The sequence below is a fragment of the Artemia franciscana genome, chromosome 2 (genome assembly GCF_032884065.1).
Source record: "Artemia franciscana chromosome 2, ASM3288406v1, whole genome shotgun sequence".
Classification (NCBI taxonomy): Eukaryota; Metazoa; Arthropoda; class Branchiopoda; order Anostraca; family Artemiidae; genus Artemia; species Artemia franciscana.
In genome coordinates, this window is record NC_088864.1 from 25,541,587 (window position 1) to 25,556,299 (window position 14,713).

The 14,713-nt window shown below is 35.1% G+C and overlaps 1 protein-coding gene across 1 annotated transcript in view; it reads left to right on the top strand.

Annotated features, from left to right (window-relative positions):
* The window catches only part of LOC136039258 (zinc finger protein 34-like), a gene marked incomplete in the record, with an annotated part of 140,161 nt that overhangs the window by 60,811 nt on the left and 64,637 nt on the right, over nucleotides 1-14,713 (top strand).

Below are 14,713 nucleotides of genomic sequence, written 5' to 3' on the forward strand. Positions count from 1 at the left end.
ACGCCTACCAATTTTCATTTTCCTGACACGTCCAGAAGTACCTAACTCCCCAAAGCACTGGACCCCCCTAACTACCCCAAACAGAGTGGATCTAGTCCTGTCTCGTCAATCACGTATGTGCAACATTTGCTTATTCAACCCACCAAGTTTCATCCCGATCTCTCCACTCTAAACGTTTTCCAAGATTTCCAGTTTCCCCCTCCAACCCTCACCCAATGTCACCAGTACTGGTAAAGGCTTAAAATAAGAGATTTGAGACATAATTTCCTTCTTAATATCAAATTCAAAATACCTCACGAATGGTCATCCGCTCTTAAGTTAAAAATACCTCAATTTTTGTAATTTTTCCGAGTTAACATCCCCTCCAACTCCCCCAAAGAGAGCGAATCCATCTCGGTTATGTCAATCACGTATCTAGGACTTGTGCTTATTCTTCCCACCAAGTTTCATCCTGATCAATCCACTCTAAGCGTTTTCCAAAATTTCTAGTCCCCCCCCCAAATCCCCCCAATGACATTGGATCTGGTCGAGATTTAAAAAATAAGATCTGAGTTACGAGGTCTTTCTAATATGAAATTTAGTCCGATGAAATTCAAGATCCGATCACTCCTTTGTAAGTTAAAAATACCTCATTTTTTCTAATTTTACAGAATTAACCTCCCCCCAACTCCCCAAAAGAGAGTGAATTCGTTCTGTTTATGTCAATCACATATCTAGGGCTTGTTCTTATTTTTCCCACTAAGTTTCATCCCGACCCGATTCCTCCACTCTAAGCAATTTCCACGATTTTAGGTCCCCCCCTCAATGTCACCTGATCCGGTTGGAATTTAAAGTAAGAGCTCTAAGACGTGATATCCTCCTAAATATCAAATTTAATTAAGATCCGATCTAATTTTTCCAAATTAACCGTCCTCCCACTCCCCCCCAGATGGTCGAATCGGGGAAACAACTATTTCAAATTTAATCTGGTCCGGTCCCTGATACGACTGCCAAATTTCATCGTCCTAGCTTATCTGGAAGTGCCTAAACTAGCAACACCGGGACTGACAGACCGACTGACCTACAGAATTTGTGATCACTGTATGTCACTTGATAAATACCAAGCGCCATACAAAGTAATTTTTTCTGGGAATGGAATATTTGGTTGAAGATTGGCTTCAGTATGACTTATTTTGGAAAAGGGTTATTTCCAGGCTTTGGGCAAGCCATGGGTAGAAGTAGTTATAGGTCCTACTAAACTGAAGGAAAACTCGACTTTCTTAAAACTTGAAACCCCCTCCCCCTCGCCCTATTTTAGATAGGGGTTTTTGTATTAGAGCTCGATATGAGCCCTGATCCTAGTCATCTTTGGTCTAGCTTTCATTTGGATCCATTGCTCCATTCGCAAGTTATACTAAATTAAACCAAAAGCTTCACTGAGATCCATCAATCTCTCGCAAGCTACACTGAATTAAATGAAAAACTCAACTTTTAATTAAGCTTGGGTTTCCATCCCAGAACTCAATGTATACCATACTCTTAGGCATCTTTATTCAATTTTCATCGAAATTCGTCTCCATATGCCAGTTACAGTGAATTAAATAAAATACTCGAATTTTTTTCAACATTTAAAGTCCTATTTCCCTAACTAAGCTCAATTTTAAATCCAAATAGTTCAATTTCAATACAAATCTGACTGGTGGTTCTCCCGCTATACTCGATTGCACGGAGGGGTGGACAGACAGACATATCTCAAACACCTATCTTGATGGATATATTCCACTATCCAAATAGGTGATGATACCTGGATGATGATATGCCATTGTTTTCTTTTTTTGGATCCAATTAGCCAACATGGTAGGGGGAGGGCTTTACCTGCTAAAAACAGTTTTTCGTTTGATTCAGAGTAACTTGCGACTGGAGTGATGGGTCTGAATGAAAATTGAACCAAAGAGGCCTAAGACCATGACACATATCAAGTTTTGAGACAAAGACCCTAGATTAAATTTAACAAGGGGGAGTGGGTTTTAATTCCTGAAAAAATTAAGTTTTCTGTTTAATTTAGTATAACTTGCAAATGGAGTAACGGATCCGAATTAAAACTAGACCAAATATACCTAAGGTCAGGGCTCATATCAAGTTCTGGTATCACAAACCCTATCTCAGATAGGGCGAGGGGGAGAGGGTTTCAAGTCTTAAGAAAGTTAAGTTTTCCTTTAATTTAGTAGGGCCTATAACTTATGAATGGAGTGACAAATCTGAAGTCAGATTCGTCTGAGTACCTGAATTTGCTGGAACGAATTTGACAAAATACCACTGCATTGGATCCAGCTAGAATTGCCTAGACTTGTTTATTGGAGACAACATTTGGATGGGCAAAGATTCATAGCTTCAGTAGTTTTACCAATAATATGGTCCTGAAGATGATGAAATGGTAGAAATCTGGTTCAGTTGACGAGATGACAAAACTTAAACACTTTTGTCAGAAATATAAGCCCAAATTGACTACAGTATGCAACATTTAGCACAAAGCAAGGGATTTTAGCTCACTGTCGACCAGTGAACTGTGAAATAGTTTCAATTTTCTTTGTTATATAACTTTTAAACAAAAATTAAACCAAGTGCTAATCATACTATAATTTTTTTTCATCAAAAACAAATACCTTATTTCATATCCAAAAATAGGGCATGGAGCTATATCTGAGTTCACTCTAAATCTAAAGGGTGATGTTTTCTTGTACATTGCCAAAGTACAGACACACAAAAGCTATATCTGAGTTTGCTCTAAATCTAAAGGTGATGTTTTCATGTACATTGCCAAAGCACACATACACAAAATTTTCGTGTCAAAGGTAAAGTATTTGAAAAACAAGTACATTAAAAGTATCTTAAGTAATAAGTATTTCGTAATCTTACTTAGGTATCAAGTAATAAGTACGCCCTAGAGTTTTTACTGAAGTGCAAGTACAAGTAATGGAAAATTTTACTTAAGTAGTACTTCAAGTAAAAGTACTTCAAGTAAGTGACAGCACTGGCAACAATTGGCATGGAATCGTAGAGACTTTTAATCCTGACCTATGCTTCATAATTAATTCAGTAACCTTGTTATTTTGCAACAGTTGGCTTGGGATTGCAATGACATATAACAGTGACCAATATTTATAAACTGAGTGGTTTAAATGTGTGGTGGTTGAAAACAGGTGCCTTGAAAAGATGCCAAGTATTAGCGAACAATCGGAGGACCTGAATGACTTTGAACTTATATATTCGCCTGTGTTACATTTTGTCCAAAGTAATTGGCTGAATTCGATTTCTGAGAAAGAAATTAATGAATATGGAGTGGATTTTTTTGCTTCACCAAAAATAGTTGAAGCTAAGGCTGATCTATGGTCGAAACTTGCGCCTGATGAAATTCCCCCTCTCCGCAGTGTTGCAAAGTCTGCAACCAGTAATATTAAGGACATGCTCGATCTTTTGAAGAAGTTTGATGAGGCTAGTATCACTATGCCAACTTGTGTTATCAAACTTCCAACTGAAGTTCCAGTTTTGCCGGCTGTGGCGTATTCACAATTAGCTTCTAAAGTTTCCAAAGTTCATCAGCTTGTTCAAATTGTGTCAGCAAAGTTGGACAATTATAGCCTCAATTAACCTCAGTTACCAAAACCTGTAGGCTCTAATCGTCAGTCAACCACTATTGTCGTCTCTCAAGTGCCGTCTCATCCATCGGATCCTATTAAAAGCAAAGAAGCTATTGATAAAATCAGTGGCCATGAACTTGTTTCCAGTATTCGCCCTGTTCACGATAAGTGGTATGTAAATATTGATAAATCTGCTGCCGAAGACTTCCGTGCATCTGTTACCGTCATTCACGCCGGTGCGTCAAACAAAGAAATTTCTAAGATATATTCGGCCATTATAAAAGGTGTTCCAGAGGATTGTGCGATTCAGTCTTTCACAAATTGTAGCGGTATTGTTGCTTCCAAGAGGCTGGGCTCTTCGAAAACAGTTAAGCTTGATTTTGTGGATTCTTTTCCTAAAGCTGCTTATTTCAAAGACGGTGTACGAATTGGTTATGAATTCTTTAGACTGAGCGAGTTTAAGGAAGTTCCAAAGTGTTGTTTTAAGTGCCGATCGCCCCATCACTTCCAGTCTCCTTGTCCCAGTCCTGCGCCCAAATGTGCTCGTTGTGCCGGCCCTCATATTAGTACGAAAGAAAATCCATGCAATGCATCACCAAAATGTGCCAATTACAAAGGTGAACACTTGTCCTTTAGCATGTCATGCTCCGTTCTCCGCGGTTTTGCAAGTCAACAAACCTCTAAATGACGTTACAAATTTCAATCATATCGCACAATATCAATGGCACAAAAAATAAAGATTCTTATATTGACGATCTGTACGAGAACTTCGACGTTATCTGCCTGCAAGAAACCTTTTTAACCGCCTCTAGCAGAAATTTCCTTCATCGAAGCTCTGTTCATTCGGTTTTTACAAACAAACTTCTCGGTTTTTACAAAAGTCAACAAACCTCTGGAATGACTTTACAAATTTAAATCATATCGCACAATATCAATGGCACAAAAATAAAGATGCTTATATTGACGATCTGTACGAGAACTTCGACGTTATCTGCCTGCAAGAAACCTTGTTAACCGCCTCTAGCAGAAATATCCTTCATCGAAGCTCTGTTCATTCGGTTTTTACTTCTGATACAGTTACCACGCGTGTCCGCCCTTCTGGATGTCTGGCCTGAATTTTTAAAAAAAGTATTGACCTTTCGAACCCATCCCTTTTTTATTCGGATAAGCACATTCTTGCTCTTAGAGTAAATAGTGCTGTGTTTGCTAATGTTTATCTTCCATATAAAAATAATACAGTGGAGTCAATAAACAGATTTGCTATTACATGCAAGTCTTTAAAGTCGGTGATGAATCGTGTCAAGGAAAATAAACTTGATTTTATAGTTCTTGGTGACTTTAATATGGATTTGGACGAACAAAGTTATTGATCCCAAGAAATATTGGAGTGCATGCCCCCTTACGTGAAGAAAGATTTATCATACTCCTACATCCATCAATCTGGTAGTGTTTCTAATATTGATCATATAATCGGTTCGTCACAGGTAGAGTGCTCGATTATTCATGTTGATATTCAGACTGATGATATTGACCATCTATCGCTTTCATTTACTACTAAACTGAAACGTAACCTTTACAATGTTGCATCTATTGGGAATACTAAATGGTTTAAATGTAGTAGTTGGAAAAGAGCCGATATTGCTTTATATATATTGTCTTTATTTACATTGCTTAATTGTATTCGTGTGCCTTATCATCTACTCCAATTGCAAGTGAAGGGTAGTAAGCGTGATCTTGATAGATGTCATGATGATAGAATTAGATGTACGAAAGAAGCTGAAAAAATTGCGGTTCCCGAAGAGTGTATTCGTATAAAAACGCGAAAATCTGTATGGGCTGCCGACCCTGAATTAAAGAATTATAAAAATAAGGCAAAACTTTGGCTTCGAATTTGGGTTGATTGTGGTAGACCTACAACGGGGTCTGTTGCGGATATAAAGCAGAAAACAAAGAACGATTATAAAAAGTACCTTAAATCCATTCGTTATAAGGGTATGGAATTTCCGGCCTCTAAAAAGAATTGGTCTAAATTGATCAATTCTGAGAAGCTGGATAAAAGTGATCTTTATAATAGTGATTCGATTTCTAGTTCGGCTTGGTATGTTTGCTATTCGGGAATTTTTTCCAAAATTGATTTTTTCGTGCAGTCACATTATTCTCGGTTACTTTCTAAAATTCTTCCCCCTTCACTTCATCAAGGCCATATTATTCCAGTATCAATAACTGCTGTTGAAAATGCAATTTAGCAACTGAAATCTTCATCCATTGATATTGATGGTATTAGTGTAAATAATATAAATCCAAAGTGTGTCGTTCTTTTATTTCCTTTGCAGTTGTTGTTCCAAATGTGTTTAACATCTTCTCTGGATCCGGATAGCTTTCTTTGTGGAACTGCCACCTCAATTCTAAAGTGGGGTAAACTCCCTTCTCAATGTTCATCTTATCGCCCTATAACCACTACGTGTAACTTGAGTAAAATCCTTGAATATATTTTAATTCCTCATTTAAATGAAAATATAAATTTCGGATCGAATCAATTCGGGTTTCAATTTGGTATTGGTTGTCAACATGCCCACCGTGTTCTTTTTTCCGCCCTTAAGAATAGCCTGGCTGAGGGGTAGCCACTTTATATATGTACTTTGGACCTTTCTAAAGCTTTTGACAATGTAGTTCACAGTCAAGCTTTTTTTCCCTTTTTAACAATGGTGTAAATCTTTCAGTCATTTTTCTTCTTCGTTTTGGTATGACAATTCTTCCCTCCGAATTAATAAATCTGGATCCCCGTTTGTCGATTTATGTCGGGGTATCAAGCAGAGAGGGGTTTTATCATCTAGTATATTCAAAATGTGGTATTTTAGATGAAATTAGATCAAATTATTTTATTGGACTCTCACATGTTTCTTATCTTGCTCATGCGGATGACCTTTTACTTTTGTGTAAGAATAAGCAAGGTCTCTCGCTTATGGTCTCAAAAGTTTCACTTCTATTTTCTAAAATTGGTCTTTCTCTTAATGTTGAGAAATGTGAATTTCTAGTTTTTAATGGTTCGACATCCTCTAATGCTCCCTTAGCTTGTCGCGGTTTTTCTATCCTCTTTTTTTTCCGCCTTTTTGTGGTTGGGTATTACTGTTACGAATTCAATTTCTTGCCTACGGCAGTGCACTGTTCGTGATGTTCAAAAGAAAATTCAAATTAGCCATTCTAAGATAGCTACTAATCGAGGGAAGTATAATAGACGTGCACTCGGTAGACTATATGCTGCATTCTGTGATCATTCTGTCCTTTATCTTTTTGGTCTTTATCCCCTTCTAAAGAAAAAAGATGTTAATCAGATTCGGACTTTTTATTTCAGATATTGTAAATTTTTACTTTATCTCCCCCCTTGGTATAACAATAGGAAGATAATTCGTAAGTTTGATGTCCCTGATATAAGTGCAAAGTTGGCCCTCCTGCATGGAAGGTTGACGGAATCAGCTTTTTATCGTTTATCGCCTCATCATCCTTTGGTCCATCTGTTCGGTTAATGTCATTGCAACGTAGTGTTTTTTCTATTTGTAGTGTATTTTATTTGCAGTGTATTTATTTTTTTTTGTTACTCCACAAGTGCCATAACTTGTTATGATGTGGGTTATACATAAATTATTATTATTATCAATTGATATAAAATGACTGCTGTGTTCTTAGATGTTCTAATGGCTTTTGATACTACTAGTTGTCATATTTTGTTAATGAAGTGTGAAGCACATGGAATTAGAGTTTCCTCCCTTTCTTTTTATGTTCTTTTTTGTCTTGGAGAAAACAGTATGTTCAAATTGACAAATCGGAACTGGAAGAAACACGTAATGAGTGTGGGGTTCCACAGAATTCGGTATTTGGACCCTAATTATTTTTCATTTTTGTGAATAATCTTCCACTATCAGTAAGCAAGCTAAAAATATACATGAGTGAGATCCTTAAAAAGGAATCTGCGGCTACAGTGTTTATGTTTGCTGATGATACTTCTTTAGTGATAATTGTCAGGTCATATAGCTTGCTCTTAGAAAGTGTACAGGAATCATCAAATTAAATTTAAACATGGCTGAGGGTGAATTAGCAAAAGTTGAACCTCACTAAAGTACTTTCCTTACATCATCGAGGACGTCGAATTATTATCCACAGATACAACAAGTAAAATATAAAAATGTTACGATTAGTATGATTGGTATTATTATAGATGAGATCCTCAGTTTCTTGTCCCTTGGTAAAACTTTATCGTGGCTCTTATCATTTAACATTAAAATTATTTATAAACCTAAAAAAGACTTGTTTCCATCTAAGTATAATTAGGCTTCTTTATTCTTTTTTGTAAATCCATCCTTATTTTTATATCGTTCTTCTGTATGTTTGGGTACATTGTCTTCAATTGTTAATTCTGCGCATATTATTCAAAACAGGTCTATCAGAGTAATATCAGATAAATCAGTCCTGTGGTGGTGCAGTAGATTTGACCTTAGCTTGGTAATACGGGACCCAGAGATCGAATCACGCTGCAGGAATGCACTGCAGGGCCGACGCAGGGACCTTAGTAGTCAAGAATCGTCGTTAATTCTTAAATAAAATAAAAATAAAATCGGATAAATCAGGAAGAGAATCGGCTTGTGAAGCATGTGAAGATCTTAAGATTTTATTAGCAGCGGGGTGGGGAGGGTTTCATCTTTGTTATATATTAGTGCTTATATATATATATATATATATATATATATATATATATATATATATATATATATATATATATATATATATATATATATATATATATATATATATATATATATATATATATATACTAGCTGTTGGGGTGGCGCTTCGCGCCACCCCAACACCTAGTTGGTGGGGCGCTTCGCGCCCCCCCGCGCGCGTAATAGAGTCTGCCTAGTTCACGTTTTCTTTTATTATAAAGCGTACAAAACTATAGAATAATTTTTATGAAATGAAGAAGGTAAAATTTTTTTAATAAGAAAAATTATTAAGTAAGGGTGAAATTTATCCTTGTTCGTTTTCGAGCAAATTAGATGAGATTTAAATTAAATTATATTTTTTGTGTGACTGTGACCCCGCAGTAAGGACATGGTATGTAGTAGTTTCCATCGAAATAGCCCTAATTGTGCATTGATACCAACCAATGTATTAGGGTGAAAGATGAATATACATAACTGTGTTGGTTTCAGGCAGTGTCATGTTGCATTGCATTGAATTGTTAGCCGTAGCAGTTGTGGTAAATCGCAAATCCTTTAATCTAACTAAATTAACCTTAAATTTAAAATAATAATTTCATGTGCATGTGAAATAGGATTTTGTTAAAAGGGAGAAAAGGGGGCCAACGGTTTCTTAAATTCCTCTATCTTAAACCCTTCTTCTCGGTCGGAGTCTTGAGTTGCGTTCGAATCTACTCGAAAAAGTCAACTTAAAAGTTGACTTTTTTCTCTGCTGCCGTTTTATTTAGTAAAAAGTTGACCTAGAAAGTCAACACAGAATTGCGAATCGAACGCTTCAATGGCAAAAAATTTAGAAATATGAAATTGTTTTTGTCTAAAGACAAGGAAATTGTTAATAGGCCTAGTGGAAATAATCTTATCTTTTCAGTGACCTGTAAGTAATCTTATGCATATTCCTTAGGATTTGAAGGGTTTTTGGTGTTCTAGGCCTATCTTGCATAGGCCAAGCTTAATAAGAAATGAAAAGAAAAATTTTATGTTGTTAAAAACGTTGATTCTCAGGAAGGCAGCTATCACATTGGTGAGTTATTCTAATATTACCAAATCTAACAAGCTTAGTTTCTAAACCAACCTATAATTTTTAGTTGAAAAAATTAAAAATTATAGGTTGGTTTGTAACTTTATATTATAGGTTAGTTAAAAACTAAAAATTATTGGCTTCTTTTCCCAGTAAAATTGGTGCAAACAGTATTACTGGCTTTCAAATAAAGTGGATATACCACTCCATGCCCTTTTTTATCCTCTTTATAAATATAATAATTGCTTCTACCACAAATTCAGATTTAAGCACTTTTTGACCTCTTAAAAATGACCTATATGTGGGGTCATTACAAATCCGTAATAGCTTAGAAACAAATTTGGGCTATATATTTGTACATCAGGGGGTGGGGGGTAAAGCATAGCATATATTAAATACGTAAACTAACCATTGGTGTATTTTTTTTTATGTTTGTGCTGTTGCACTGGTGATTTCTCTTCTCATTAAAATTCAATGTGCACAAACACATAAAAAAAAATATGGTAAAGATTAGTTTACTTATTTAATATATGCTATGCTTTACCCCCACCCCCCCTGACGTGCAAATATATAGCCCAAATTTGTTTCTAATCTATTACAGATTTTGTATACCCCATATTTAGGTCATTTTTAAGAGGCCAAAAAATGTTTAAATCTGAATTTGCAGTAAAAGCGATTATTATATATGTAAACAGCATTAAAACAGGCATCAAGTGGTATATTCACTTTATATGAAAGCCAGTAATACTGTTTGCACCAATTTTACCCTTTTCCCTAGTTATATAGTCTGTATTCATTGAGATTGCTGTTTAAACTAGATTTTTAACATAAAGTAGGGGCAAAATTTTACTTTGGCTACTTTTGACTATCTTTGAAAGAGGTTAGGTTAGGAAAATGAAACTTTCAGGGATGTGTCTGCAGGCTGAAGTATGTCCCAGGAAAGTATTTTGAAGTACCTACCTCCATTTCTTTTCCCTCTAAATGGTCCTGAAATTTTGGGTTATCAGTTTCTTTTTCTCTGGCTTTAGTTCTGAAAAGACAATTCCTGTTGATTTGCCATACTGTTGTTGCCATAACACTGGGTTTTCTAAATTTAGAAATAATCTTTTATGCCACCTCACTATAGGTTAAATATTTGGCAGATATTATTTATTCTCCATGAATTTTTTTTTTATTGGATTTCATATGATGTCAGTTGCTTTCTGTTAAACATACATTTATTTTTAAAAATCAAGCTTCTTTTGAGAAAAAATTTGAATGATTTTTCTCTGAAAAATATCACTGAAATATAAAGTGATATAAAATATGAGAAATATATGAGTGATATAAATATCACTGAAATTTTCTCTGAAATATCACTGAAAGGGGATAGGGTAGGAAAATGAAACTTTAAGGGATGGGTCTACAGGCTAAAGTAAGTCCTGGGAAGGTATTTCAAAGTACATATCTCTACTCATTCTTGCTCTAGAGGGCCCTGACCCTTGATTACCTTCAAAAATAGGCTATCTGTGTTATAAAAGTGAAACCTTACAAAATAGATCTTCTGCTGAAATGAAGTACAACAAAGTTGTTCTCAGCTTAACAACTTTGCTCAATCCCAATTTATAAGGTTTTAAAGATATGAAAAAACATTTCCTAAATTTTGAAAAAAAAAAAAAAATGTTGATATGGCTCAGAATTCTACTCAAATAAAAGGAATTGAATTTTCAGAACTAAAGGCAGAGAAAAAGCAAATGGTACCTGAAAATTAAGGTAAAATGTTGTTTTGTCAAAATTTCAATAGGTATAGACCTGTCATGGAGTCAAATTTTAGGGCTCTCTAGAGGGAGAAGAAGTGGAGGTGGGTACTTTAAAATACCTTCCCAGGATATACTTTAGCCTATATACCCATCCCTGAAAGTTTCATTTTCCTAACCTAACTTCTTTCTGAGATAGCAAGAAGTAACTCAACTAGAATTTTACCTTTTATCTGTCTGGTAAAAAACATCCTTCAAATTTTAGATATGCTCTAATTATACAGGGGCAAAAAAATTGCTTTTTAAAATTGCCATTATGAGGTAAGATATTAGCTAAAATGCCTGTATAAAGCAAACTAGCCTACCTAGGGAGTCAAAACACTTGAATTTGCTTGCTGCTTCTTCAACAGTGGCAAAAGGTCTGACAATGAGTAAAGTATGGAATTTATGTCAGAAACGCCTTTTATGCTTTTTCTATTCTCACCAAAATAAAACACAAATCCCATGTTGACTTGCACAAAAACCTCAAGATAAGTTGTAGTAATTGGTCCTTTAGCCTGATGTAGCTGCTATTTGCTACTATGAGTGCATAGTTTATAATGGGAGCTTAAAATTGTCTTGGCAAGCTGCATGGTTGAGTATACAACCCTCTAGGCTATACTCTCTTTCTTTATGTGCATATTATTGTTTAAAAATGATCAAGCTTCACATTAATCTCCTTTCATGACCTATAGTTGATTGCTAGGGAAATATTTATTCCACTAAAAACTCACCACCTATTTTTGAACTTCAATTATACAGCCCTGTTTTTTTTTTACCCCCCTTAAGCCTGTATCCAGTTTCTGATAGCCATTTAAATTTCATTTTGTCTGTTGCTCATTTCTTGTCAATATTACTGAGGGGTCACAGATAAGCACTAGAGTCCTCATTGATAAATAATATGTGCTTGTATATATATAGCTTGTTGCTACTTATTTTTCTCTGGGAATACAATGTTTGATGTGGCATAAACCAAAGAAAGGACCTGTAGGCCTAGAGAAAAATATGTTAAGAAAACCGATTTTTATAATTGCACAATAATTATAGCTTACATAATTTTACATGCAGTCCTGCTCTACTTTACCCCCAACCCTCCTAATATAGAAATATATAGCTGAAGTTACATGTTACCTGTTGATTCTGCCAATCTATCCCTCAACCTTTAACTCCCTGTTAATTGAAGCAATTGCAACAAAGCAAGAATGGCGGAAAAGGTAACAGGTGACAGAATACATTGGAACTACATAATTTTGGCTATATATTTACACCTTAGGCAGGTTGGAGGTAAATTATAGTATAAAGATGCATGTTTTTCCCTTTGGTATGTAGGCTAAGTAGAAGATCACTTGTACCTGATGCTGTCCCTGTTGTTTTTAGTTGGATTGGAAACATCCAAAGAAAGTTTCCTTTGAAAAGGAAAGGTGAGATTGCCCAAAAGTGAGATTGAATTTGTCAAAGCTTGGAGGTTTGCCCCTTCAGTCTGTTTAAAGGAAAATGGATTCATAATTGAAGCTTTGTTCATTTCAATCTTAAGGGTGACCAATATTTGTGACAATTCATTAAATGGTTGTAAAGGGATACTTTTGTTTATTCATTAGTCTTCTTTGTTTTCTAACAGTTTTTTTTAATCTTTAAATTGATATCCATTTCTTACAAATTATTATTGATACCAGAGGTCCATTTGCAAGTTTTCACCTACTTTGTAATCCCTGGTCTCACAATTACATTTAAATTTGCTGAAGCTAGGACACACAGAACTCCTATCTATTTAAAGAAAATCAATGGATATAAGTAGGTTTTATTGTATTTAAGCCCTAGGGCCATGACAATTAAAAACTAAATAAAGGAGATTAACTTTAAAATACTTGACATTAAATAAGCATAATAGCCACAAAGAAAAACAAATAACAAAATTATACTTCTGTGTTCAGTTGCCAACCTGAGCAACTGTCATAAATTTTTAAATCTTACAGAACATTCACCCCCATTACATTCACAAGCTATCTCTCATGACCTACAAATTTGTCCATACATCCACATTTCAGGGAAATGGAAGGACCATCACACTGGTATTCTTCATTTCTACTTATATTTAATGGGTTTGAAAGAAAGTTTCTATGGCTAAGTCGGTAGGCCAGTAAAGGAATTGGTGGTCCTTTAGCCAGGTAGTGCAATAGGAAGCTAAGGACCAGCCAGCCTATTCTCTTGCATGCCCTTCCTCCTTACTGTCCCTAGATTTTCATCTGTACTCATTTAAAGTTGGGCCAATTCTAGCTGAAGTTAGTCATATCACCAACCCCTATCCAAAACCAAATAAACTGGCAATGCCAGGAATTAAACCTATACACCTTGGACAAAGCATTCCGACCCAAAGCGCCTACCACTTAGCAAGGAACACAAATTTGACCAGAGAACAATAATTATTTGAAAAAAAAATTGCTATAGTTGTCCCACTACTGTCCTATAAATGCTATAGGCCCATTTTATTTAGACAAATCAATTTAAGACAGGTATCAACAAAACTCCATCAGGTATTGTATTTGCTTAAAATACAATCAAGCTATGTGAATGCTCAGCTTTGTGATATTCTAGTCTTGAAATAATAAAAAAAAAGAGAAAATTTATATTTTCTATTTATTTTTCACCAACTCATTTGTGACAGCCAAATGCCCATGGTTGGCTTAGAACCTCTCTAAATGCTCTGAAACAGCAGGAATTAAAAAAAAAAATTATACTAATCAGCATTAAACTGTCCCTTAAATTTGAACACGTGTATTTAATTTGAAAATGATGCTACTGCTAGTCAGGTTACTGTGCTGTTCCCACTGGCTCTACTGCAGTTAAAAATGGGCAGTTACCACACAGTAACTGCAGTTACTGAAAAACCATCAGCTGGAACACACCCATAAGCAATTATATCTGTATATTATATCAATTATATATCTTATATTATATTATATATATATACATAAGCAATTATATCAATTATATCTTATAGCAATTATATCTGTAAAGAACATACAAAAAGGCACCAAGTAGTATATTCACTTTATTTTTAAGTCAAAATATGAAAAAAACAAAAAATTTACTCCCGACCTGCCTAATTTGCTAATATATAGCCCAAATTATAAATTTTAAATGTATTTTGCCACCTTTTAGCCTACTTATTTTTCCAGTTCTTGTTTTGCCACAGTTGCTTCAATTATCAGGTACTATGGTTGAGGTATAGATTAGCAGAATCAATAGGAAATATGCAATTTCAGCCTTAGATTTCCATATTAGGAGGGTTGGTGCTAAAGTAAAGCAGAGCTGCATACTTCTCTAGTGCTTAAATATGACCCCTTAGCAATATTGACAAGAAATGAGTAACAGAAAAAATTCAATTTGGACTAAATGGCAATCAGGAACTGGATACAGGCTAAAGGGGGCCAAAAACAGGGCTGTATAATTGGAGTTCAAAGAACTCCAATTATACAGTGATTTTAAAAAAAAATCACTGTATATAAGTGATTTTTTAGTGAACTAAACGCTTCCCTTGCTAATTTAGGA